At 40.6% G+C, this 26,294-nt stretch overlaps 1 protein-coding gene across 8 annotated transcripts in view; it reads left to right on the forward strand.

Annotated features, from left to right (window-relative positions):
- Positions 1-960: 960 nt before the first annotated feature.
- The window catches only part of LOC134213569 (uncharacterized), a 106,016-nt gene continuing 80,682 nt past the window's right edge, over positions 961-26,294 (forward strand). The window contains exons 1-2 of one of the 8 annotated variants that reach the window (XM_062692733.1): positions 961-2,096; positions 25,501-25,538. The gene's annotated coding sequence lies outside the window, so the exon portion shown is untranslated. The remainder of the gene's footprint in view (positions 2,097-25,500; positions 25,539-26,294) is intronic. The other 7 variants (XM_062692732.1, XM_062692731.1, XM_062692735.1 and 4 more) reach the window with 7 other exon arrangements.

Raw genomic sequence — 26,294 nt, forward strand, 5'->3', positions numbered from 1 at the left:
AAAGTACAAGCAGACGCATGTTTTAAACTATTTAGTTGTTCGAAAAAACTTTTAAAGTACATTTTCTGCTAAGCGGTGTATGTGCAATATTTTCAACAATGATGTTACACCGTGTTGAAAAAAAAGGAGTTACATTTTGAAAAACACATTTTCATTTAGCTTTGAAGATATACACATTTTTAGATGAATTTAATGCCATATGCTGTTAAAAACGGGTTTGTTTACATTTGCGACATACGCCGTTTTGAAAAAGTACCCGAGATATAGTGGACTTCTAGGGTCATACCAATATAAACTTGATCGCAATCGTTACAAGGAATGTTGTATACGACGTTGTGTTGGTCATATGGAAGCACTGGATCTTTGACTGGTTTCAGTCTTTCAAGATGTGATTTGTGCACTGTTCTAGCGCTAGCACAAACCAAGTTGGCGGTCCTAGTTACACGGTTGTTTGCGAAAGTGGATTGATCCGTAGATAAAATGACGCGTTCATACACCAAAACAATTGAAAAATATTTGAATCTCGTGATTCATTCGTGGGTCAAATCTGCAGAAAATAGAACGGAGCGTTACACCATTTTTATTTTTTGACAGTTGACTGGTATAAAAAATGAATCTAGAACAGCTGCTGGGAAAATTAATGTTTCAGATTCATATTCAAACTGACAGCCCCGAATGATTTGAATCACTACTGATTTTACTCTCATGTTCCAGATTTAGTCCACATATTTGATCCCAATGTGCGACATCAGAAATGCAACGCACATGCCATCTCTCCGTGAAATCACAAACTTCAAAAAGTTTGCGTTCCGTATGACATTCCGCCTTCACACCGTCATTCGTGCTCATGACAGCTGCGTGACATGTCAACAAAAGTACGCATCCAGATGGGAGCGATGAGCGGATGAGAGAAAAGCATCAGTGCTGCCAGCCGCCTGTTCAATGCAGTGAAAATTTTCCTTCAGACAGAAGTTTTCCTCATTCTCGAAGGTTTTCCTCGGCGAGTAGCACCGTCTTTTGTGTTGTTCCGACGTGGTACCTACCGTGGTTGAAGAGGGTGGTCCGTCTCATCAGCAGAAGCAGAAGTGTAGAGTGGGGCAGCTTTTCCTCGAGAATAATATTATGGTGGAAAATTGATGGCGTTGCGTAAATTCGTCGCGTTGTGAAATTTTTGTGCTGACATTCGAAAAATGAAAATAATCTGCATTTTGCTTGCTGTGGTGATTGCTTTCGAGCGAATGTAAGTGTGCAGCTGGCCGAAAGGGTATCCATCTTCTGGCCCCAATTTGGAGTGCTAGGCAGAGGAGGTCTTTTTTTTCTTTTTGGGAGCTCCAGAGTGGATGTCAAAGAAGAAATTTCCGTGCCGTCCATGAAACGATGCACTGGAAAGAATCGTCATTCGAGTGGAAGTGCGATTGGTCAGCTTTTATTTATATCGAACTCAATTTGGGGCGCAAATTGTGTCCAAAGTTTGTAATTTGAAGTCAATGCATTTTATAAATGATGAGTGCCCAGCAGCCATGATTGTTATGATATAAATCGAATCCTTCGAGAAGTTTGTGAATAAAAGTGTTTCATCAGCGTAGAATAGATAATAAGAGAGTAGAACTACTTTTGTGTCGCAGAAGAAGAAATTTTGTCATAGACGAGTGAAAGTTGAAAAGTGTTGTTACACATTTTATTCTCACCTTCAAAAGTGTTATGAAATAAAGTGCGAAAAACGGTGCAGTTTTTCAACCTTCAAACTGCGATTCTTGAGAAAAAATAGAAATCGCAATAATCTTAAGTGGCAAGAAAAGCAAAAGAGTAAAAACTCATCGATTCACTACCACCAACTCCTGAGCCCGCACAGATCGAGCCAAGGACATTTTGGTACGTCTCACAGTATTGTCAGTGAAAACAGCTTCCAGTCAGACAGTGAACCAGTTCTGCAGGCCCACACGAGCGTTACTGCATTGTTAGTACCCAGTTTCGTTTGATTGATCGGAGTATCTGCATTGCTTTTTGAGCTGAATCAATCAAAGGGCTACAGGATGGAATCAGCACCAACCGGAAGGATATTACGGTTGACGCAGTTTTAGGCGAATAATTCCAAGGTAGGTGAATGTTGCCGGAAACTCGAAAAATATAACAAAATAATCCTAGCCGTGGGGGTGTCATCTTTGTACCATGAAAAGGACATACTTCTAAAGATTTAAATTTTATTCGTGTGATTCTTTATGGTCAGTACAGAAAACTGATGGAAGTACATAATATGTATAATATTATGAGTTTGTGAGTGCTTAAAAGCGTGTATTCGGGTCTTTCGTCACACCCCGAGTGTTGCAAGTCACAACCTAAAAATCTTCATTCACACGGTGATTGCTGTGCTGTGGTGGTGTCGTCTTTGTAGTTTGTACCATAAAAAGGACATACTTCTAGATGGTAATTTAAAATTTATTCGTGTAATTTTGTATCCTCAGTATGTACAGAATACCGATGAAATAGTTTTAGAGTGCTTTTAATCCTTAATTGGTGCGATTGCCCACTATCGCCTCATCCTGGTGCCAGGCTTTTCTTTGTGGAGACTAAACCCCCATGAGCCTATGGTCTACCTCTGCTGCGATGTTTTGTTCCGGCCCTTCATAAGACGTGATGAATCCAGCCCGACGTCTGCTCCAGAATTTCAGTTGCTATCAGCCTTTGGTAACATCGACAATGGAGCTCGGTGCTTAAGCTCCAATTGTCGTTGATGATATAAATTTCATTAACATTATGATTATTGAATAAAACGTTTCTAGTCCATTTCATTTATTTAGCTTACTTCTAAACAGATAACACTGAAACCGTAAAGTGTCGCCACAATACGCGGTTCGAGACTACATCACTCCATCGTCGATTGCGCCCCATACTCGCCAAGTCGTTCTATACCTATAGGTGGGCTACCTTGCTCGTTGCGCTCCTAGTCTTCATGAACCTGCCGGATTTGAAGCAAACACCATCTTTGCAGGATTGTTGTCCTGCGTTCTTTCCATCGTTCCCTGCCGGCTTTAGCTAACTTCTGGATACTGGATTCGCCGTAAAGCTGCCCGAGCTCGTGATTCATCTTTCGCTGCCACAGCTTCTTCTTGCACTCAGCCTAAGCATCCATCTCTCGAATACTCCGAGTAAGCCTTCTTGTAAGTCCTCCTAGAGCATGGCCCAAGTTTCATATCCGTAGAGAACTACCAATCTTATAAGCGTTTTATATAAGACACATTTGGTTTGAATCTTTTTTAACCGCAGTTTTTTTCTGGAGCTCGTAGTAGTCCCGACTTCCACAGATGATGCACCTTCGTATTTCACGACTAACATTGTTATCAGCCGTTAGCAAGGATCCAAGATAGATGAAATGGTCGGGGTTCTGCCAGAACACACCAAGCGCCAACTAAAAATCACCTATTTTTCTGCCTAAGCTTTTGTTTAGTGGATTTAATTGATCGCAAATCGTGTCGAATATCTCCCAACCCCATAACTGAGGATATCATACATCAAATATACGTATGAATTGATATAAAATGATTCCCGTTTTCCTTGGGCGAACAAAATATTACAAGTCAGTCAAAAAGTCGCTTGGTGCGGTTTGGTTGAACCCCGACCAAATCATCGGACACCTCAAAAGTATCATAACATTGCTTCTCAGGCTGGCCTTGTCGCGCCCGGTTCCATCCAGCGATGCCAGTTTTGAAGACATTTGAATCTCTGTACAGACATATATTTCGTGAAGACTTTTCAAAATATTTCAAAGACTTGTCTACTTATTTGAAGATATTTGAAGACAAACAAAAAGCCAGCAAATAGAAAATACAATTTTATTAGTCACTTATAAATTCTGCAAAAAGTTATAATAGTCTTTGTCCTGGGCTTAAAATCTCAAACATAAAAATAAAGTTACGGGTAATAACTGCAACGCATTTAAGACGTCAAACGCACTGAACTTTGGAATGTGCGCTGGTTCTGACTTCATCTAATCTTTAGGACATTAATTTGTCACATTCCTCTAAATACCCGTCGAGAATAAGAAAAGATTTTGAGAAATGAGTTTTTTTCTTGTAAAATAAGGAGAATTTCCGACGAAAATTATGAGAAATTAACAGGAAATTCTTCTTCATTTCAAGTTCTTTTTCTAAGTTCTTGCGCGAAAATATTCTGAACTCCCACAATAAATCCCTTTTAATTTCCACAAGAAATTTTTCTCAATTATTTTCGATGGGAAATTCTTACTTTTTTTAAGCTTTATTAAGGTGTTTAAGTGTAAGTTGTAAGGAAATTCTTACGATTATCGACAAGGAATTGAAACTGTTCTGGTGGTAAGTGGATATTTCTCAGCTGAGTATTATTTCCACTGCAAATTTCTACAGGAAATTCTTCTTGAAAGAAGTTACATAAAAAATCCGGTGGAACTTTAATTAAAGACTCAATAGAAAATCTAGAGGAAACTTGTTACACACACTCCCTCAATTATTCCTTGAATTTCTTTGGAAATTCCTCTAGAAATATTTTTGAACATTCTTCCAGGATATTCTCTGAGAATTCCTCTGGTGATAAAACAGGGTATGTGACAAAATTGGAGAAAAAAATATTTTCATTTTTTTTAATTCATTCCCCAAATATGAATCATTTTATGCCTTGGAAATACCAAATGCGTGAACGGTACCCGTTATTTCTTGTCGAAATTGCTTACAGAATATTTCCCAGGTACTCAAAAGTTGTTCGTAATAAACTACAGGCGGTGAAAGTTATTTCATGAAAATCAATGTTATTTTTGGTATTGTTTACGAAAATAAAAAGAATGACAAATTTTTTTGGGGTGACAAAATCGGGTCGAAAACGTGACTAAATCGGGGGTAGACAAAATCGGGGGTAGACAAAATCGGGGAGTGACAAAATCGGGTCAACACTGTATAAATTTCCCCGAAAAATCGTTCGGGAATTCTTTCTGAAATTCCTCCAGTTCCTCCAGGAATTTGTCCAGAAGTATCAGAGATTTTTCCGAAAAATCCGCCAGCAATTCCTTTGGAATTTCTTCTGGGAGCTCCTCCGTAAGTTCGTCCAGAAATTCCAGCAAAATTTCATCTAAGAATTCCTTCGGAAGTTCCTCAGGTAGTTTCTTCACGAATTTCTCCAGCAGTTCTTCCAGGAATTCCTCCGGAAGTTCTTCCAGGAATTCTTCCGGAAGCTCCCCCAGGAATTCCTCCGGAAATTCCTCAATACATTCTTTCGAAAGTTTCTCCATTAATGCCTCCGGAAGATTCTCCAAGAATGTTGCCGAAAGATTCTTCAAGAATGCCTCCGGCCGGAAGTACACTCCGGATTTTTTTTTGGTGTTTCCTCCAGGATTTCTTTAGGAAATTTCTGCAGCAATACTCCAAGTAGTTGCTCCAAGAATTCATCCAGAAGTTCCTTCAAGAATTCCTCCGGAAGTTTCTTCAGAAATTTCGTCAGGTCTTCCACCGGAAATTCCTTAAGTAAATCCTCAGGAATATCCTTCACAAATTCATCAGGAAAATCCTTCCGGAGTTCATCCTGAAGTTTAGGAATAGGAATTCCTTCTAAAGTTTCTCCAGGAATTACTCCTGATACTCCTCCTAAAATACGTCAACAATTCATCCGGAAGTTCCTTCAGAAATTTCTCCGGAAATTCCTTCAGGAGTCTTTTAGAAGTTTTTTTCAGGATTTCCTCCGAAAGCTCCATCAGGAATTTATTCGGAAGTTGCTTCAGAAATTCCTTCGGAAGTTCCTTTAGAAAATTTTTGGGAAGTTTCTTCAAGTATTTTACGTTAAATTTTGGATCCCTGCAGGGAAGAATTCCACGTTGCACGTTAAATAAATCCGCTGGAATTTTAATTAAAGACTCGGTAGAAAATCCAGGGAAAACTCGTTATACTATCTCGTGAAAATTTGAAAATGAATTACTAATTTTTGGGGCGAATCACCAAGATGCAGATTTCGTTGAGTGTAAGCACTTGAGTATTCCTTTTAGCTATGTCGGTTATCTTTTAAGGACTCAGTTGGAAGAGTACCCCGATGGCAGTCAATATGGCCCCGGACCTTCCACGGGACACCTTCCAGCAGATGACTATCGCTCAACGCCAAGCCAAGGTAAGAAGTATCAAAGCTCGTTTCAATTGCCTTAGGGTGGGTCATCAGAGCAGTGCGTGTTCCTCTCAATTTTCCTGTGTAACATGGAAGGCCAGGTATCATACTCTTCTCATTCAGGTTCTCTAGTTCATCTGGCATCAAAATCGTTCGTTGATAAATTAAGTTTACCAATAATTTCAGACACAGCAGATATTGTGGGAGCCAATGGAAGGAAATCATCATTGACTGGTAGTGTTCAATTACAAATGTTTTCACGATATTGTAATTATCAAACTGAGATTGATTGCCTAGTTGCCGTCGTTTCGAAATCATCTGTGCCACCCTAATGTTCATCGTTTGTACAATCGCATTATGCATTCGACTCTAATGCAACGTACACACGGTCAAGCAGTTTGACCAACAACTCCACCTCTCGTTTATTCAAACATCCATCAAGTTTTACCAGAACAATCAATTTATTCGACCAACAATATCACACACGAACGACCGAAGCGCCAACTTGAGCACCAACCATCAAAAAATATATGGGGGTTTGTTCAACTTCACTACAAATGCTTAAACATGTTTGGCGAACCTTGACTCCGCCCCCGACAACTCAAACCAAAATCAAACCGTTTTAATTTTTTCCAACCGAGCCGCCAACTGTCAGATGGTTGTTCGAACAACTTCACACAAGCTCAAACAAAGCAGTAACCGAAGCGTTTTCTTGGGGGCGGAGTCAATGTTCGTCAAACTGCTTGACTGGTGTGTACGCTGCATAAGAATTGTGTGGAGAGGTCTGCTAATCTAAATGGAAGTTGTTGCCCCTCGTTTTCATTGAAGTCAAGGTCATCGAAACGTACGCAATCGAATCGGTAACTAATGGATGAGCGTCTTTTGGATCTACTTAAAAATCTTCAAGGCTCCAAAATTTCGATTGCTTCTTTCATACCTATTGGCCCTCAGAAATCGAGCCCTGGTGCCTTTTCGCAAATTCCGTTGTACTGTTTCGGGAGTTCTTCTAATAAGATACACATACAGGTAAACATTCTGTAGATAAATGCTGTTCTTTCCGTCCGGGAAAGAATGTTCGCGCCCAAAGCGAACGTGATTGAATGTTGATCCCAAGTTACCAATCCTAAAGTTTATCACCCGAAATCCCCTTCCTACTAACAATGTTTTGAAAATGAACATGCACTCCTCATCCAACGGCAATTGGTAGCTTGCATTCTTGGCCTGCGAAGTCCCGTTAGCGAGAGTTCCGTTAACGGAAGGTCCCGTTATGAAGCTGACGCCACCTGCAAGGAAGAAGAAGCCTAAGACGAGAGCACCGACAGCAATGACGACTTGGCAACATGACGCACGCTGATTTACCGACTAATAAGGAAGCAGTTTGCATCCAATGACATGTATAAAATAAATGTACATTCGCTCTTATGGAACGTACACATGGTCAAGCAGTATGACCAACATTGACTGCACCTCTCGTTTATTCAAACATCCATCAAGTTTTAAAAACAGCGGCACGAACAATCAATTTATTCGACCAACAATATCACACACGAACGACCAAATCGCCAACTTGAGCACCAACCATAAAAAAAATATATGGAGGTTTGTGCAACTTCACTACAAATGCTCAAACATGTTTGGCGAACCTTGACTCCGGCCCCGACAACTCAAACCAAAATCAAACCGTTTTAATCAGGCTACTGACATCCTATTGTTTAGCCCATCGCCAGATCGTAGCCAGGATGTCCTGGGCTATAATTTTTTTTTCATACTGCGTTTCAATGATGACAGCGGTCTATGTCTATTGATGATGATGACACCGCGCTTGTCACCGGGTCGGTTTTAATTTTTTCCAACCGAGCCGCCAACTGTCAAATGATTGTTCGAACAGCTTCACACACGTTCAAACAAAGCAGCAACCGAACCGTTTTCTTGGGAGCGGAGTCAATGTTCGTCAAACTGCTTGACTGGTAATTGTAATTTGTAATTTGTAATTTTATTCATTCAGTTTTACGTGATCCTGTAGGTACAGACCTTATTATGCATTATGCAGCGTACACACTGGTCAAGCAGTTTGACCAACATTTAATCCACCTCTCGTTTAGTCAAGCATCCACCATGCTCCACCAACAGCAGCACAAACACTCAATTTATTCGACCAACAATATCACACACGAACGACCGACGCGCCAACTTGAACACCAAATATCAAACAATATATGTGGGTTTGTGCGGCTTCACTACACACGCTCAAACATGTTCGGCAAACATTGACTCCGCCCCCGACAGGTCAAACCAAAATCAAACCACATTGATTTTTTCCAACCGAGTTGCCAACCGTTAAATGGTTGTTCGAACAACTTCACACACGGTCAAACAAAGCAGCAACCGAAGCGTTTTATTGGGGGCGGAGTCAATGTTGGTCCAACGTGTTTAAGCGTGCGTACGCTACATTAGAGCAATTTTCCAGTGCAGTAATATGGGGTTATTTTCAACTATCCCTTTGATTTAGATACCCAAATATAACGGCTAAAAGTAGTAGAATAAGGTCGAGAAAACAAATTGTGTTTGCGCCAATCATAGATACAGCCGTTAGAAAAAAAAGTATTTTTTCGAAAAAAAAACCTAAATAATTAACTTTTGATCCGCATGATATATGGCAACGCTAAGTCCGTGAAAGGGAAAGTGGTTATCTCCAATACATTTTTCAAATCAAAATCTACCACATAATGTACGTATTCACATCTGAGTTTCATAATATTGTAAATTAATGTCCAAGTCGGGTTTAACTGGTCACATGGCTAACGCTTTTGCCTCATACGCAGGAGGTCGTGGGTTCAATCCCAGTTCCATTCCCTCCTACTTTGTATCTTTTCATATATTTCTCATGTTCTAGCAATCGCTAGAAGTGGAAATGGGCTTTCATATCGTTTCCATCTTCTATCCCTACAACTTTTAGTTCTAGCAGGTAACTGCTAAAATTCGAAATAAGCGAAAAATCGTTTTAGCATCCAATTAGAATACATTACTATCACGTTGGTAACCCGTGTTAACCAAGACGAACCTCTGCCATAAAACCTAACCCCCAGATTCCAATAAAATTCCGCAGGAACTCGTGGCGAGTGCAGAGGTGTTCTCGGCTTGCAGTGGGCGAGTGACTGCATCATCAATTCCTTCCCATCCCGATGACCGTGAGGACGTTGCAAGCGCCCGTTATCGACCATTCAAAATACTAGAGCTCTCGGACTGTGCACATTGAGGTTGGAGAGCAAATCCCATGCTTCCCATCCATTGGTTCCCTGTGCAATAGCGATTGTTCTGGTCGATCACGGAGTAGCAACTACGAAATGCACGGTCATTTCATGCTCATGCTTTTTCTCTCATTGTAAATTAATGTCCAAATCGGGTTTAATACTGATTGAATAATGATTGAACTCTAAAAGTGGTCTGAACACCAAATTGCTGGGAAACGTGACTGGTGTTCCCGAATCCATGAATTATATCACGATGTATTTTTGCTGGTTCACGAATTCGGGAACGCTTTTTTTTGCGTGTAGCAAACTTGAGAAAATTGCTCTAAATCGATCAATGTAAGAACTAGAGGGCCCTCCTTAGCCGTGCGGTAAGACGCGAGGCTACAACGCAAGACCATGCCTGAGGGTGGCTGGGTTCGATTCCCGGTGCTGGTCTAGGCAATTTTCGGATTGGAAATTGTCTCGACTTCCCTGGTTTATGCCATCGTGTTAGCCTCATGATATACGAATGCAAAAATGGTAACTTGGCTTAGAAACCTCGCAGTTAATAACTGTGGAAGTGCTTAATGAACACTAAGCTGCGAGGCGGCTCTGTCCCAGTGTGGAGATGTTATGCCGATAAGAAGAAGAAGTTTTATTTTCTTTTTTTAATGTGGCGCACCACAATTTTTATCAAAATCCAAAAAAACCCTTATCACTAGGAACAATTTTGTAGAACTTTTTTTCTACCTCTGCTATTTTTGGCTTGAAAAACTTATTACCAATTTGTTTGCTACTTGTACCAATGTGCATTTGATATTAACTTTTTACTTGATAATTAACTTTTAGAAAATGTAGTAATCCTGCATCATATCAAGTGCTGGAATTAAATCAAATAGGATAGTGCGAACTCGTCTTAAGACAAGTCTAATATGTCATTTTTATCAGTACAATACATTGTTGACGTTGCTATCAGTAGTCCGAATCGTTCGCAACATCGACAAAAATAGAGTCAATTTGCGCCATTCAGGAAAATAATATTGCCTCTCCAAATTATTATCAATATCAGCCCCGTCGACGTCATGACATTCATCATCGATCGTCTTCAATTGGTATCCATCCGTGTGACGACCCGTACCCGTCGGTTGCTATCGATAAACCTCCCCTTTGGGGCATTGTCATCTGTCTGCAAATTAAATGTGTAAATTGGTTGTTTTTCTTTCTGGATGGACCTGTTTTCAATAGCATGTATGCTAATTGATTCGGTGCTATGGCAATAATTCCGCAGGAGTGACTGCGAGGAGTGATCAAAAATAAAAAAAATACAAAACACAGTGTCACATGACAAATGACCAACATTTCAAATAGAGTTGTATTGTCGTAAAATCGATATCGCCTGTCCGTGGAACTTGCAAGGTTTCACAAAGCATCGGACGATTGAGTAGATAGTATAGTAAGCATACGTTTTTTACTGGAGGTAAAACATATTCTAATTCGATTAGGAAAACGGCTTGAACACGTTAATTCTGTTGGAGATGTGCATAATTTGTTACTGCTGCTAGTTGGGTTGGGTTGTGGTTTGGATTTGCTGCACAGAATATTTATACTGTTATACTTCATTTCCATATTTTCTTATAGATTTTTTTTATCGTATTTGTCTTAAGTCTATTCTATACCTTAAAATTTTAATAAATTTATGAGAAAATTTCCCAGTTAGTTCAGCATTCCATGAATCGAAAAAAATTTCAGTTCGAAATCTGTTTTGTGTGTGCGCATTATTTATGCTTTGTTTCTATGATCTTCCAATATTACTCCAATATCCACATCATCAATAATTGATCACAGCACCGCTTATAAAAGCAACACATGTTCAGTGAAGCGGAACTCGTGTTCTTATACGCAGGACTTGTTGTATGAGTTGCGAAATAGAGTATGGAGAAAAGCAGCATTTCTGCCGGTGCGATTATTTACACACATTCATTCATGTAAGCATGTAGGCAGATTCGCAGACGACTCATGTTGAATTCGTGTTATCTATTGCCTGCTGGCAATAGGATGAAAGGCAAATTTTGCAAATCATGAAAATTATTGGCTTCATCACTTCAATTTAGGCGTTAATGTTAGGCCGGCAGAGCAAGTGAATGAATGTACACACGCACACAGCACTTCAATCTAATCCACAAATAGAGATGAAAACAAGCTGATCGATGCTATAGTGGCTAAGGTTATTGATCCGGATTTGCGCGATAACAAACGTATCAGTTGCTGAACTGAGATGCAACTGAAGTCGAGGTTCAGTTGTGTGAGAAGTACTTTTACATCTGTCGTCATATGTACTCGCACAAACCGCGGAGAATCAACTTCGTTACGGTGTTCCATTGCCAGTACATATAGTATGAAATGAATGTTTTCGTCCGGTTTGCACATTGTGATGTCCAATGTAGGAATTGTTTGGCATTTTATGGTGGAAGTTATATTAGATATACAACTCTATTTTTTTACAACTAACCTAACAGTTCGTTGTTAGAATTCCAATGGAGTTTAAGCGCTGGTTGCAGTAGCTTATACTAAATGATTGAAATTTTGTTATCATATATAAGTATACTGTAACTAGGGGTAACGGAGGTAATATTGGCATAGGATTAAATGTTGGCTCATCACGTACCTAAATCAATCATTTAGCGATAACACATTGTTTTGTGGGAAAATATTTATCAGCATTAGAAAAGTGTATCAAGCACATTTTAGCCAGATTCCTGCACTTTTTCAATAGATAAACGCCATAAATTTGCGAGAAAAATCACTTTGACATGTTTTTTTTAGCAGCCATGTTTGATCGACTTAAGCAGGCAGGCTATTAAAGATTTTTTCCTACTGTCCAATAAAGGAATTTTCTGAATGAACTTACCTATTTTCGCAAATCAGATAAACGGATAGCAATCACACTATGTTAGCTAAGATATTTAGATCACAGTTTCCATTAGTATAGCGGCACGATTAACCAAAACTATTTTGGATTATGTTGGGGGCACCCGTTGCTGAATAGCGGCAAGCGATTTTGATTCATACCAGCAAGAGAAAATCGAAAATCAAAACATTCCTAACAATAACCCGACCAAAATAACTCGATTATATTGACATTTGTTCATATAACAATCGGACGATATCACATTAATAAAGCTAAAAAAATAGGATGATGTATTGAATCAGGATTGCTTATTCTATTCAAAAAACTTCAAAGATCATTTCATGCAGATAGTTTTAAATCTAATTCTTTCATCATAATTCAGACAATTCGCTTGCAAAAAGTTATATCTATCTGAAATATGGTATGGGAAAAGTGTTTTTGTTTTACACTGGAAGTTGCAACACGTGAGAGATTTGAGATGATTCACAACAGCTGATCGATATAGAGAGGAGTGGTATCAGACGCACTTACTAAACTAAAAACTAAAAACATTAATGTACGCTGCGATGCGTCAAAATAAGCATCCAATCATTGTAATTATCAGGGTAGCCGGAGTCGAGAAATCGGGAAATGCGGGAAATATATGGGAGCCATTTGTACGTTAATTCCAACGCTAAGCAGCTAATAACATTTCCTTGCAGCTTGTGGATTCCTAAAGAAGATGCTTGATAGATATTTTCTGGTAGCGACTCAATTTTTATCTGGAGACTTGTCGACCGTAGTCGTGTGGGCAATTTATGTTTAACCCACGACTTTTTTTTTAAAGATTTCAATATAAAGGAATCACTTTTGAGAAAAATACTAGAACAAAAGTTATTTGGCATAGCAAATATGAGTGAAACACGAAAAAAAAGTTTTTGATTGTAAATCAATACCTAGGTACTTGATTATTTTCAATAGTTTAACTAGTTGTACTTAAAGTTGATTATATTTGCAGTCTAACGGAACCATAAAGATGTGCCAAATATTGCATGTTGTTGTTGAAACACTTCGATGAGGATAAGTAGCTGCAAAATTTGATAGTGCTGTACAGACACCATGGACGGGAGAGGGTGGTTAAATTCCAAGCTAACAATAATTCGTTTCTTGATCATGACATCTTGATTTTCACATGGTACTGATGCTATCACGCTGTACTGAAACCGAAACATTCAAGGTACAATAAGGCTAAAGAACTGAAAATAGATTGAGAAAAAATAAAGATTACGAAACAAGCAATGAATGACATGAAGGCGTTGAAGAAGATGCTAGAATATTGACAGATGCACAACTTAATGCGGTGCCGAAAACAAAACTTTTTACATACACCAAAAGTCTTATTCACTCGATCGATTCTTTAATTTATTTGAGGTCAACTTTCGACTTTTAAAATAGTTGGAGTCTTTTTTTTTAAATAGATATGGGTGCTTAGGAAAAGTTGACGCCAAATATATCAAAGAATTGATAGGAGGCAAAGTTCTAGCTGTTTATGCAACATAATAAACAAGTAATTGCCTAGAATAAGTTTTTGAACTTCTCCGTTAGTGCGCTTTTGCGGCATTCCCACCTAACGCATTGATCTCTCAGTCTGTGTATCGGATTGTTGCAGATTCGCTGTTTGAAAAGACTTTGTGCTTGTTGCTTATTTGATACTTTCTGCAGGTGCTCCTTCAGCGGTTGGTAGATTCTGGGCCTGTCCTTCATCCAGTTTCTAGCTCCGACGCGATGAAGATCGGCAACATTTGAGAGACGCTATTGACACAGTTTATAGATTGTTTGTGGTGTTACCCTGCAGCAGAGTGGCGAGGTGGTCTTATAATTGAATGGTTGTAGATCGGCACGAGGGAACGCACGACCGGGAAGTTTCTGGAGGTTAGCTCGATGCCGTAGAGGAGACGACTCAAGAAGACTGCGTCTGCTACACGGAGCCGAGTAGGGCAATCGCTCCGGGTTTGCCTTCGAGAGATTAACTTTCTCATCTTTGCCCACGCTTGGTACGCACTAAGGGTTACTTTGAAGTGCCTGTCCACCGTAGCACCAAGGAGTTTAACACTGATTTTGTTAGGAACGGCACTTCCGTCCAATATGATGGGTCCAGTGGGGGCTGGTGATTGATCTGCCAGATGTGTACACGAACGCACTTGTCAGCCGCCATCTGGTAGCCAGCTGATTGGGGCCACTTGGCCACTTTGTTGACTTCGACAGGAGCCTTCCTTTTAACAATTTTAGGGTGCTCGCCGACAGCGAAGAGAAAAATTCCTTTCGGTATGTCAGCAAACACCTCTTCCATCGCTAGCAGAACTAGTGATACTGCGAAGACAGATCCTTGGAGGAATCCGGTTGCCTCCTTCATGACATGAAGGAATTTGCTCCGAGTTGGACTCGAAACGAGCGGTCATCAAGCAGGATTTTAAATGGAATGTGCTTGTTCCTCGCCTGAGACTGAAAGCGTATTGGCGGTAATCCAATCTATCGGTGTTCTCCAGGTATTCTGTTAGCCTCCTATTTACAAGCCGTTCCATAACCTTTACTTCTACGTTGGTGAGCGCTATTGGGCGGTAGCCACTAGCTTCATTTGAAGGACCTTGATTTTTCCTAAGTCGAACCCTCAGTGGGAGGCATCATCAATGGGAATAAATTGGAGTTTTTTAAAATGAGTATTGTAGGGGAAGGTGGGGAGACTTGATCACCCCCTGTTTTATCGAGAACTAAAGTATTTTTGTTCTAGTGTATTTGATGTACAAATGACCTTTATGTGGGGAGATATTTTTTGGATTGACAACCTTATTTATTCAGGGCGGTTTCTATGTTTTGACTTTCCTAAAGATTTTTTTATTGGCCACACAAAATTTGAACAACTTTTTATAACAATGACCAAATGCTTTCGTTTTTTCACAGCACAAAGCCATAAATATGCTTAATGATCTGTACTGATGAAAATGTCAACATTCCATAGTTTTAGGATATTTGGATTTGAAGTTATTGGCTCAATATGGGGACACTTGATCCCCCTTTAGTCACCCATACAAAAATTTGGCGGAAAAATGAAAAAATATATATATAAAGTTGTTATCTGTTTTTTTTGTAGATTTGACAGATTTGATGGAGGGTTGGTAGGAAATAAATCGCCACGTGCCACAGCCCGATATGTGTAAGGACATAAACGGGAACCTTCTTACAAACGAGCGTGAGGTGATCCAAAGGTGGCGGCAGCACTACGAAGAGCACCTGAATAGCGATATGGCAGACAACGGTGGCGGTATGGTAATGAACCTAGGAGCACGCGCGCAGGACATGCGACTTCCGGCTCCGAATCTCCAGGAAATCCAGGAGGGGATCGGCCGGCTGAAGCACAACAAAGCCCCTGGAGTTGACCAACTACCAGGAGAGCTGTTTAAACACGGTGGTGAGGCACTGGCTAGAGCGCTGCAATGGGTGATTACCAAGGTTTGGGAGGATGTGTGTTCCATCTACAAAAAGGGCAATAAGCTGGATTGTAGCAACTACCGCGAAATCACATTGCTGAACGCCGCCTACAAGGTACTCTCCCAAATTTGATGCCGCCGGCTAACATCAATTGCAAGAGAGTTCGTGGGGCAGTACCAGGCGGGATTTATGGGTGAACGCTCTACCACAGACCAGGTGTTCGCCATACGTTAGGTATTGCAGAAATGCCGTGAATACAACGTGCCCACACATCATCTATTTATCGACATCAAAGCCGCATATGATACAATCGATCGGGACCAGCTATGGCAGCTAATGCACGAAAACGGATTTCCAAAAATCGATTATGTATCAATAACAACAATAATTTAAGGACTGTCATACATCAGTAAAGTTAAATAGGGGAACTGTTCCGTTTTCCATCTCACTGTACATATATTCATCTCATCGCGAAACAAAGAAATTCCGCACCAATTTCGTCGCTTCTTTTTGCTAACATGCATGCTCACTGCTGAAAAAAATCACAAAAATAATAAACAAACAAAATACCTTTTCATTGCTTTGTTTTTCGTGAGACCAATATCGGAGCTATGAGATGAAGTCCAGGAGCAGTAACTCTACTATATTTCTTAGAGAGAGTGTGTGGAAATCGCGTATGTTTATTTTTGGCTGTGATACATCGGAAATCAGAAAAGGGGATCAAGTCTCTCCAGTCTCCCTTACAGTGAAATAATATTTTGTAAAGTTTAGAGAAAGATTGCTCCTATTAATAATTTATTAGAAGTTTTTGTATTTCTGCATGTGATATGAGTTTTGTAAACATAAAATTCTTCGATATGGAGTAAACTGACATGGTTAGTTTTGCGAAAATGTGGGCTACAGGCCCTTTTTCCGGACGTCTTGGAACTTCAAGAAGACCACTTAGTGGCCGCCCGAGGCCAATAGAATGGTTCTTGCATATATTTTGCTTTCTGATTGCTAAAGCATATGAATTATTTTTGTATTATTTATTATGAAGGTATTTAACCGCACAATTTAAAAAATATCGCTGTTTTCATGGAAGAATTTATAGAATTCGTCATTTATCCGGATGTTCCGAGGTTAAAAAATTTTAAGCTCACTTTGATTTTGATACCACATTGCTCTTGATTTCAAGTCAAGCGTCCGACAACAAGGTGGATTCTCTTGTCAGACGAAGTGACCTTTATCGGTCGCCAGGGTAGGCGACAGAGAGGAGCGCAAGTCGAGATCAGAATGGATAGTGTCACTCTGACCAAGGTTATTAACGTTGGTATGATCAGCCAGCAGGAGGGCGGAGGCCAGAAAATTGATCTGATCACGACCATCTCGGACGTGATCATGTCCTTTCTGGATAACCGTGGGAAATACAGCAGGGAGATAAAGATCTCTGTGATGACCCTCTGCAACATCGTTGTAGAGGCAAAGCAGGAATGAAGGTCCCTGCTGGCGGCAAGTAAGGAGGCGGAACGATAGATCCGCCTACTTACTGAGGAGAAAAAGTTGGCAGTGAACCAGGCTACGGAGCCCACTAAGGAGGCCGAATTGAAGTTTGGGCTTCTTTCTGAGGAAAAACAGCTGGCGTAACGCCAAACTGCGAACTGCAAACAGTAGAAAATGATACCAGCAGAGAAATTTGGAGACGCATAGTGGCTGGAAATCGTACGTACTTTGGACTCCGCAAGACGGCTCCGATCGAATAGAGTTCGCCGCCGTACCAAACTAACAATCTACAAAACACTCATTAGACCGGTAGTCACGAGACCTGGACGATGCTCGTAGAGGAGGAGAACCAACGCGCACTTGGAGTTTTCGAAAGGAAAGTGCTGCGTACCATGTATGGTGGGGTGCAGACGTGATCATATCCTTTCTAGATAACCGCGGGAAATACAGCAGGGATCTAAAGATGTATGTGATGACCCTCTGCAATATCGTTGTAGAGGCAAAGCAGGAATCGAGGTCCCTGCAAGTAAAGAGGTGTTCCGTCGCGTTTCGTTAGAGGAGAAGAAGTTGGTTGTAAGCCAAGATTCGGCTCCTTTCTGAGGCCGCATAGCCGTCACCGGTGCAACTCCTAGGCTCAGTAGGATCGGGTTGGAAGCCGATCAGAAAGGAGCTAGTGCCAAGCCAGTACCACCAGAGAGGAAGGATACGGCCAAACGCCGGGAGAAGGTCAGGAAAACGGTTGACCCTTAGGAACGGCGGAGGCAAGTGCCTCCACCAAGAAAGGGTGTTGAAATTCGCATGAAAAAAACTCTTCCATGGAGGGAGGTCGTGAACCCCAAAAAAGCAAAGGAAGCACCAAAGAAAACGGTTGAGAGAGAGGAAGGAGAGGTGACCAAGAAGGGTAACGCCCGTATGCGAAATGGCGCACCTTCCAATGGCCGTAGTCGAAGGGACAGAGGCGAGGCAATTATTGTCAAAGTCGAGGGCAAAAGCTACGCCGATGTACTGAGGGCCATGAGAAGCTTAGCTTAGCTTGATTGACTGTACACATCGTAGTGCTAGTCGTGATTGGCCTAGAAACAACAAATATGCACAGCTCTCCAATTGAATAGTTTTCTCGGGACTAGAAAGCTATTCTCACTGTACATGCTTCGGAGTTTCTTTTATTCAAGACAAATAACGATGCCGGTCACGTCCTTACAGCCAATTAGGATAAGGGGAGGAAAATGCTACAGGAGACCGAGGAATCCTCTGCATTTCCTTGAGCACACTGGAAAGGAATAGTATGTTAGTTGTGAAGGAAATCTATTGGAAATCGTCTTAGTAATCGACTAATTATTTTTTTTGAACGACGCCATATTCATGATGATACAAAGACGGAAATGCAACGCATGTCTAACGTATTTTCCCGAAGTCTGAATCAATATCTTAACTAGTTTGCGACGGCTAAAACACGACCTGTACTTACTTGCTCGATGGCTACTGCAAACTATTAAAGATCGCGCCTGTTTCGACCGGATCAAAGCACAATACATCCGCATGAGCCACCGAATACCAAATAGATATTTTTTTCATTTTCGCGATTTTATTTGCTCAATGGCTACGGCATGTACTGAGGCCCATGAGAAGCGATGAAAAACTCGCTGTCATGGGTGTGGATGTCAACTGTATTCGCAGAACGCAGAAGGGTGAGATGATTCTCGGCCAGAAGCGGGACGCTGCGCAGAATTAGTGCTGCGTATAAAAAGTTGACAGAAGAGGTGCTGGGTCGGGGCCTGGATGAAATAACCGGAGCTGGAGACCTGGTGGCTGCACTGAGAGATCAGTGTGGCGTCGATATCGCGATTCGGTTAAATAAGGGTCGAGCGGCAACGCAGGTTGCTTTTGGCTGATTTCAAGAAGGTGCTGGATAAGGTCTAGTTGAATGTGGGTTAGTCAGTATGCTCGATGAGCATAAGCCAACAAGCTCAGGTCTACTTTAAATGCTTCGATTTGGTCCATATGTTATATGACTGCAAGGGTCAAGATCGGAGTACGCTATGCCGAAGGTGTGGAGCTGAAGGACACAGGGCTCGCACCTGTCAAGCTGCATCGAGGAGGTGTTTGATTTAGGCTCCTGGCGTAGACAACAAACACCCATCCGGTGGGCTGACCTGTCCGGCTTCCAAACGCGTTCGGAAGAACTCAATTGAATCTCAACCACTGTGAGGCATCAGAAGCGTTGCTACAACGGTCTGAAATCTTAAATAGTACCAGGTGAGGTAATATCATGCTTCGAGAGACCATCAGGAAGTACGGTTTATGGTCAATTATACCCCCAATAGAACCACAAGGTGGGTCAATACAGTTGACCTAGGATGGTGTATCTCGCAGTTCAACCAGGAACCGTTAGAGGAATCATTACGATGGGAAAATCGGAATCTTGGCCTGAGCGGCGACGAGTTATTCGATGTCGTGACACGAGCTTGTGGCGTAACAATGCCAAGAAAGCCAACCAGTTTATTGGTGGACGAACACGATTGCTGATCTTCCTAGCACCTGACTTAGAACTAAAAGAAGTTTGCGACGTGCTAGTACCGAGGTGGACATAATCCAAAGACTCCATGTGTTCAAGACAGCGAGCAGAGTTTTAAACTACGAGATCAAACGTAGTAAGAGAGCCTGCTTTGAAGAGCTGTGTAGAATGACTAAGGACACTCCATGGGGGATGCATACAGGATAGTGATGGGTAGGACTAATAGAACACCTTCTAAAAAGTCCCCGGAGATGTTAGCCAGGATTGTCGAAGGGTTGTTCCCGAAGCATGACTAGCCCGTTACACCAGGCGTGGTACCGCTGAAATGAAATCCCACGCCTGGTCCTTAAACATGCGATTCTTGCTAATCCGGATATGTTCAGGAGTTGCCTCCAACGATGCCAATCTGCTTGACACAACTGGCAAGTTGTTAGAGAGAGTGATCCTGAATAGATGGTCGGTTTACATGGAATGTGCTAAGAGCATTAAAGCATCTGGGCGTGATGATCGACGATAACCTCAATTTTACGACCCACTCGATTATGCATGCCAAAGGGCAACATTAACGATAAAATCATTATAACGAATTATGTCCAAAGGATCGGCGGTACATAATCAGGTGCGTAGGCTTATATCGGGAATAGCGTTGTCTATTATCCGAGATGGCGTACCAGCATGGTCCAGAGCACTTGAGGCTGATGTGTGTACGGTTCGCAAGCGCATATCGCACCATATCCTATGAGGCGGTTTGCGTAATTGCTGGGATGATGCCGATGGACATACTTCTGGAGGAAGATGTGGAGTTCTTTAACGAAAAGTTCCGAGGTGAGAGGATGTGCCGGGACGAGGATATTTGGAATGCGGTAAGCTGCAGCGATGATGGCGTAGAGACAGCAGCTGAAGTAGAGACCTGTGATGTTGTGCACACCTAGTTTACTCCGGCAATCAACATGTCGCAGGTGGGCTGCGGGACCTCAGTATGTGAATAGAGAGGTAATTGTGGTTCATGCTCGTTTACCCTTGCTAAAAAAAAACATTGCTCTTGTTTGGTTGTAACGTAAGATATAGAAAATAATATGTTTTATTGTTAACTTCTACGTATTCCAAATGTCCAACCAGATGATCAAGTAAATCCCGAGAACTACAATGTTTTCTTTCTGAATGTTCTTGACCTGACTTCATAAACAACTTTCATTCTCAGAAATTAGGTTCCAGGGGAATGGAAAAAGAATTAATACTTGAGCATTTTCATACTTTTGGCGGATAGTGTATTTCAAGTCGTCATTAAGTCCCCCTCTTCGTGTGCCTTTAGAAAAATGATGAGTATTTCTGAAAAATACGTTGAATGGGAAAGCATTTTGTTTCTCAAGGCCTAATAGTAAGCACATTTGTCTGCCAATTTACATGGTCGTGTTGTTTCGAGTTGAGAGGCCGAATGCTACCCATGTTTCAATGTTATGAGTATCTTTCGTTTTTGTCAGTAGAGGAATGTTTCTGAATCACTATTTCGTCTGTCGTAGTGTTGTCTATTTTCCATACCATTTCAAGGGCTCATATACACTATGTACCTAATTCAACTACCATCACGCCACACTTATTCTATGAATGCTAACTATTCTCGTTTAGGGATTCGTCATATTCAATTCAAATTTGAATTAAACGGAAACCATCTGATGTGTAACAGACGTGGCTTCGTGTACTCAAAACATATGTCTTTATACTGACAAATAAACAAAGTGAAACATAATCATTATTAGCGCGACCTACGCATATTACCATCGTTGACCTAAACGTTTCATTCTTCCAAGCAGATTATAATTGTGAATTCTGCCGACGTTCGTACTTGCTCCACATCGTGGTCCCTCATAGCACATTATAACGAAACTCGTCAACGCGATGTAGCAATCTCCCGGGAGGCCAATATATCGTTAAGCTGCAGGCAGGCAGGCAAAGAGGACCAACAGCTGCCATATGCCGCGATATGACAACAAAAGGGGAGCTATCAAGTAATTACCAAACCGAGCAGCATGCGTGGGTTGGAACCGATCGATATCGATGGTTGTGAAATGAAAAGCCGAGCAATTCTGCTGGGAGAACGGCGTTCGAAGGCTGTACCACCACAGTTCGATTTCATATGGAAACACTGATTCGAAACATTCAATCACGCGAAAGTGCATTTCTCAACAACTGATGAAATAAACAAAGTTGAAGGGATAGCGAGACAGAGCGGGCGCCGACGGTGGTGTTTACATAGCCGGTCTGTGACCACTTCTCACCGGGAAGAGTTTCTGACGCACCAATCAAGCGACGCACTGACCCGACCAAGGGTACCGAAGCGCGGCCTGGTCAGTGAATAATTGGCACGCTTTAGAGAAATTCTATTCACATGCCGCATCATTTCTGGCGCATCATCCGTGCCCGCTGTTTGTTGTTCAGGAGCAGAGTTTGTGTTTGAATTTCATCGCAACTCTTTGTGCGAAAAGTGTATGTTTCTATTTTCAAGTGAAATGTAAACAACGGCCAACATTTTCATATGCTGAGGGGCAGTGAGTGATATATTACCGGGTGCGCCTCTGTTATGATGGAAGTGTAGGAATGTAAATGTAAATTGAGTGTTGATGGAACCAGATGATAAGTATGCAGTAAACAAAGTAATCAAAACTTATTGAAAGCACCTTTTTCTGTATTATAATCAATAAGTGGCAATGATTTCGTTAGCACAATTTTAAACATCTTCAAGCTAATTACTTTTAAAGCAAAACATAGCTGTTCATTTTTGGTTTTTGTGGTTTATGCTAACGTAAAAACAACACGACACTAATAAAACGCGACGTGTGATAAGACATAACACTTGTTAGACTTTTTTAAAATGACCTTTTGAGTCGACCAGTTTCGGGCGCGATGTTGCCCATCATCAGGACTATGTCCAACTGTTACTTTTAATTTTAATTCGCTGTCAATAATTTACTTGTTAGCACTAGGTACTTCCCACCATCAACTGGGACTAGCCGCCTTGCAGCGTTGTGTTTATTACACTTGCACAAGATTTCTAAGCCATTTTCGTAATCGTAAAGCATGAGGCTAATACGATGATATTTTTATAAATGCCCGGGGATGTCGAGTAGATGTCCAACCCGAAAAATGCTTGAAATGATTATAAGTTTTGATTCACAGGAAATTTAAACGACAATCTATTCAGTAACACATTATAATAATGTTTTCTACTAATCTTCTGCAAAGAAACTTTATTTGGGATCTATTTTATTCACTTAATTGAACTCAAACTTAAAATTGCTTGTTGAATATCGATTTTTATGACTGGATAATTCGTAATTATTGTTCTGTATGATTAGTTTAATTTAAAAACTGAGAGAGGACAATGATGCTACAAATAAGAGTTTGAAGCTAATTATCAATTATTGCATTAGACAGGTACTCATGCGGATTAATTTGTTTATTGCAGAAAAAGCGGTGAAATGTTGTATAAATGATTGCAAACTGTGTTAATAAATGGGATATGCCCCCTTAAACTGCTATTTACCTTATCTTCAATGATATTTATATAATGTCTTATAACACCCAAGAAAGTCACCATCACCGTTAGGTTTGAATATTTATTCGACTAATACGTGATCACTGATGTAATGTTTGAGACACAGTAAGGCTTCCCTTAGTCCAGTGATAAGACCAGAGCCTAAAATATTCATCTTCATGAAGCAACTTCGGCCCGAATTTTGACAAACATCGCATGAATATTCAAAACATAGAATGACATAGTCAGACGATTACTCCACCAATTCATTCATTCGACTGTCATTGAGTGTGCTTACTATGTGCAGAAAAAAAATATAATTAGCATTGTTTATGTTGATGTTTACCGTTGAAAGTGCCTCACGGACGAAAATCATATTCAGTTCTATGTGATAAATTACTTTACTTATTTGAAACGTGTTCAGATTTCAGATAATTTATCAATTTGTATAATGTGCGTAAATATTCAATGACTAATATTTTACCGAATATTGACAGTCCAGAGCCGACTATGAATGTGTCGGGAAGTGAACTGACAAATGAAGAAAGGTAGACTTCACCAAAAAATTTCGATTATTTTACACTCTGGATAAGACACTGAATAATGTTATGGTTTGTCATTTTCTCGACATCCCGGGGTATTTTTTCTAGCCGCATTACGAATGAAAATATGGTTTGCCTCGTCACCCCGCAACTAACAACATATTAGGGAGTTCTAAATGTAAAAAGTATTTTCCGAAAACGAAAACCAAACATGATTAACGAATGATTAATTCAAGAGATTGTACAACCCTCTACTGAGTTTATCAAATAAGAAGTAGCTCAATATGAATCTTTTCAATGTCACGGCAAAAATGTAGAAGTGTGTTTGTTCGTGTTTCTCCTTAGTCATAAAGATAGACATATCTATATCACACAATGCAGGAGTATAAAGAAGATTTTTATCTGACGTTCTTCCGGAACGTGTTCACATAGTGGAAAAATACGAGCACCAGTTCCTACTTGCACTCCAGGTACATATCGGTTGAAAAACATATCAACTCTGGACCATCCTCCCTCAAACTATTAATTGAAACTACAAACTCATTCCAAACCTAATTTGCAATTGTAATGAATTTTCAACTATATCATTAAGACTGCAGTTTTTAAGTGCACTACTGCTGAAACATTTCACATCACACCTCTAGCTCACATCACATCACAGAATCTCCAGTGTAGCAACTCCCCAAACCATGCGCGACAAAAGAAAATAGATTGCAAGAGCACGTTCCAGCTTCCAGCATCACCGTCAGCCGTGGCTGTCTTTCAGAGATCAAAAGTTTGCTCGCACTCATACTGAAACACACTCCTGCACACCATTGCAAACGATGTGCGATATACACAGATGCACCTGATGCAGCGGCAGACCTGCAGCACAAACTAAAAAGGCAGTTATGTAATGTGCAACTTTTCGGATCTTGCATCGACGTAAGCCGCCGCAGGCCACACAGCTCGGTGGATTGCCTTCAGCTTTACCGCCCGCTGCCACAATTGCTGCTACATATGTAGAGAGGATGTGGCCGCTGCCTATGTTTCCCCACGCGGCTCGGCAAATGGGGAAAACTGCAACCGGAACGGGGCAAGGTCACACATAACTTATTCTTCTCTCGTTGCACTTGCGAACATTTCCCAAACACAATTTACTCTATTACGGCACTGGAAACGAGAAATCGAGAAATAGTTTTTTCCTTTTTTTCTCCAAACACATACAGTTCACGTTAGAATTTCGCCTGCTTTTTGGGAAGTTTTCGAAATTGTTTGCTTGTTCAAGGGCATTCTTTCCAATTCGATTTTGAAAGCGTTAAGCTGGTTAAGCTTAATTGCAAGTTGTTTTGACATCGTAAACTAGTAGATATCGCGGTCGTGTGCCAACAAAAGTTCGCATTCGATGCCAATAGATCTCAATACAGCATCTTTTGTCATTATTATCATTGATGATCGGATTACGTTAAAGGTGTTATTATTAATTACTACTTGAGTTTCCAGTTCACTTACCAAGTAAGGATTACTCTGAATTTTAACTTTTAATTCGAGGCTCCGCTAAGAAGGTGAAGTTCAAATAATATTGCATAGTCAGAGTAGAGAATTCATCCTTCGTCCTTCAAAATATTACTTTATTGACTTAAAAAATCAATTGCGGTAACTTTTGGAAGCGTCAACCTATTTAAACATCATAATACAAAATACTAATATTTTTGTTTTTCTCTCCATTTCAGGTTCGCGAAATAAACACTAATTCATATTGTTGTAATATGTAAGTTCAATGGAAGCTTTCTAAAATGGATACGGCATTCTTAATACATAATATATTACATATATTGAATAAGAAATGTTCTTTAATAATCTATTATGTAAAATACAACTTTTTCACCAGACAGGGTAGTATACGGTAGTAGTTCTTCTGTGTTCTTCTTCTTCTTATTGGCATTACATCCCCACACTGGGACAGAGCCGCCTCGCAGCTTAGTGTTCATTGAGCACTTCCACAGTTATTAACTGCGAGGTTTCTAAGCCAGGTTACCATTTTTCCATTCGTATATCATGAGGCTAACACGATGATACTTTTATGCCCAGGGAAGTCGAGACAATTTCCAATCCGAAAATTGCCTAGACCAGCACCGGGAATCGAACCCAGCCACCCTCAGCATGGTCTTGCTTTGTAGCCGCGCGTCTTACCGCACGGCTAAGGAGGGCCCTGTTCTTCAGTGTTACTTCCTGGAAAAAAGAAACAATGACAAAAACAAGCTAACATTTCTTCTTACATAATTGAACCGTTTGTTTGAGAAACTGCATATGTAACATTTTTGGTCAAAATGAGATTTTTATATATTCGTCCAAAAATACGTATTCTGGCAAAAAATACGAAAAAAAAAATTTGTTCAGGAATGTATGTTTTTTTTCGTTTGTTTGAGAAACTACATATGTCCACGCACTTTGAAGAGCAATTATGGAGTACTACTTACAGTTTTTGCACCGGAAGTGCCCCAGGTTGTTGAGTTTTGCCAAAAAC

The sequence above is a fragment of the Armigeres subalbatus genome, chromosome 2, assembly GCF_024139115.2.
Source record: "Armigeres subalbatus isolate Guangzhou_Male chromosome 2, GZ_Asu_2, whole genome shotgun sequence".
In the NCBI taxonomy this organism is placed as follows: Eukaryota; Metazoa; Arthropoda; class Insecta; order Diptera; family Culicidae; genus Armigeres; species Armigeres subalbatus.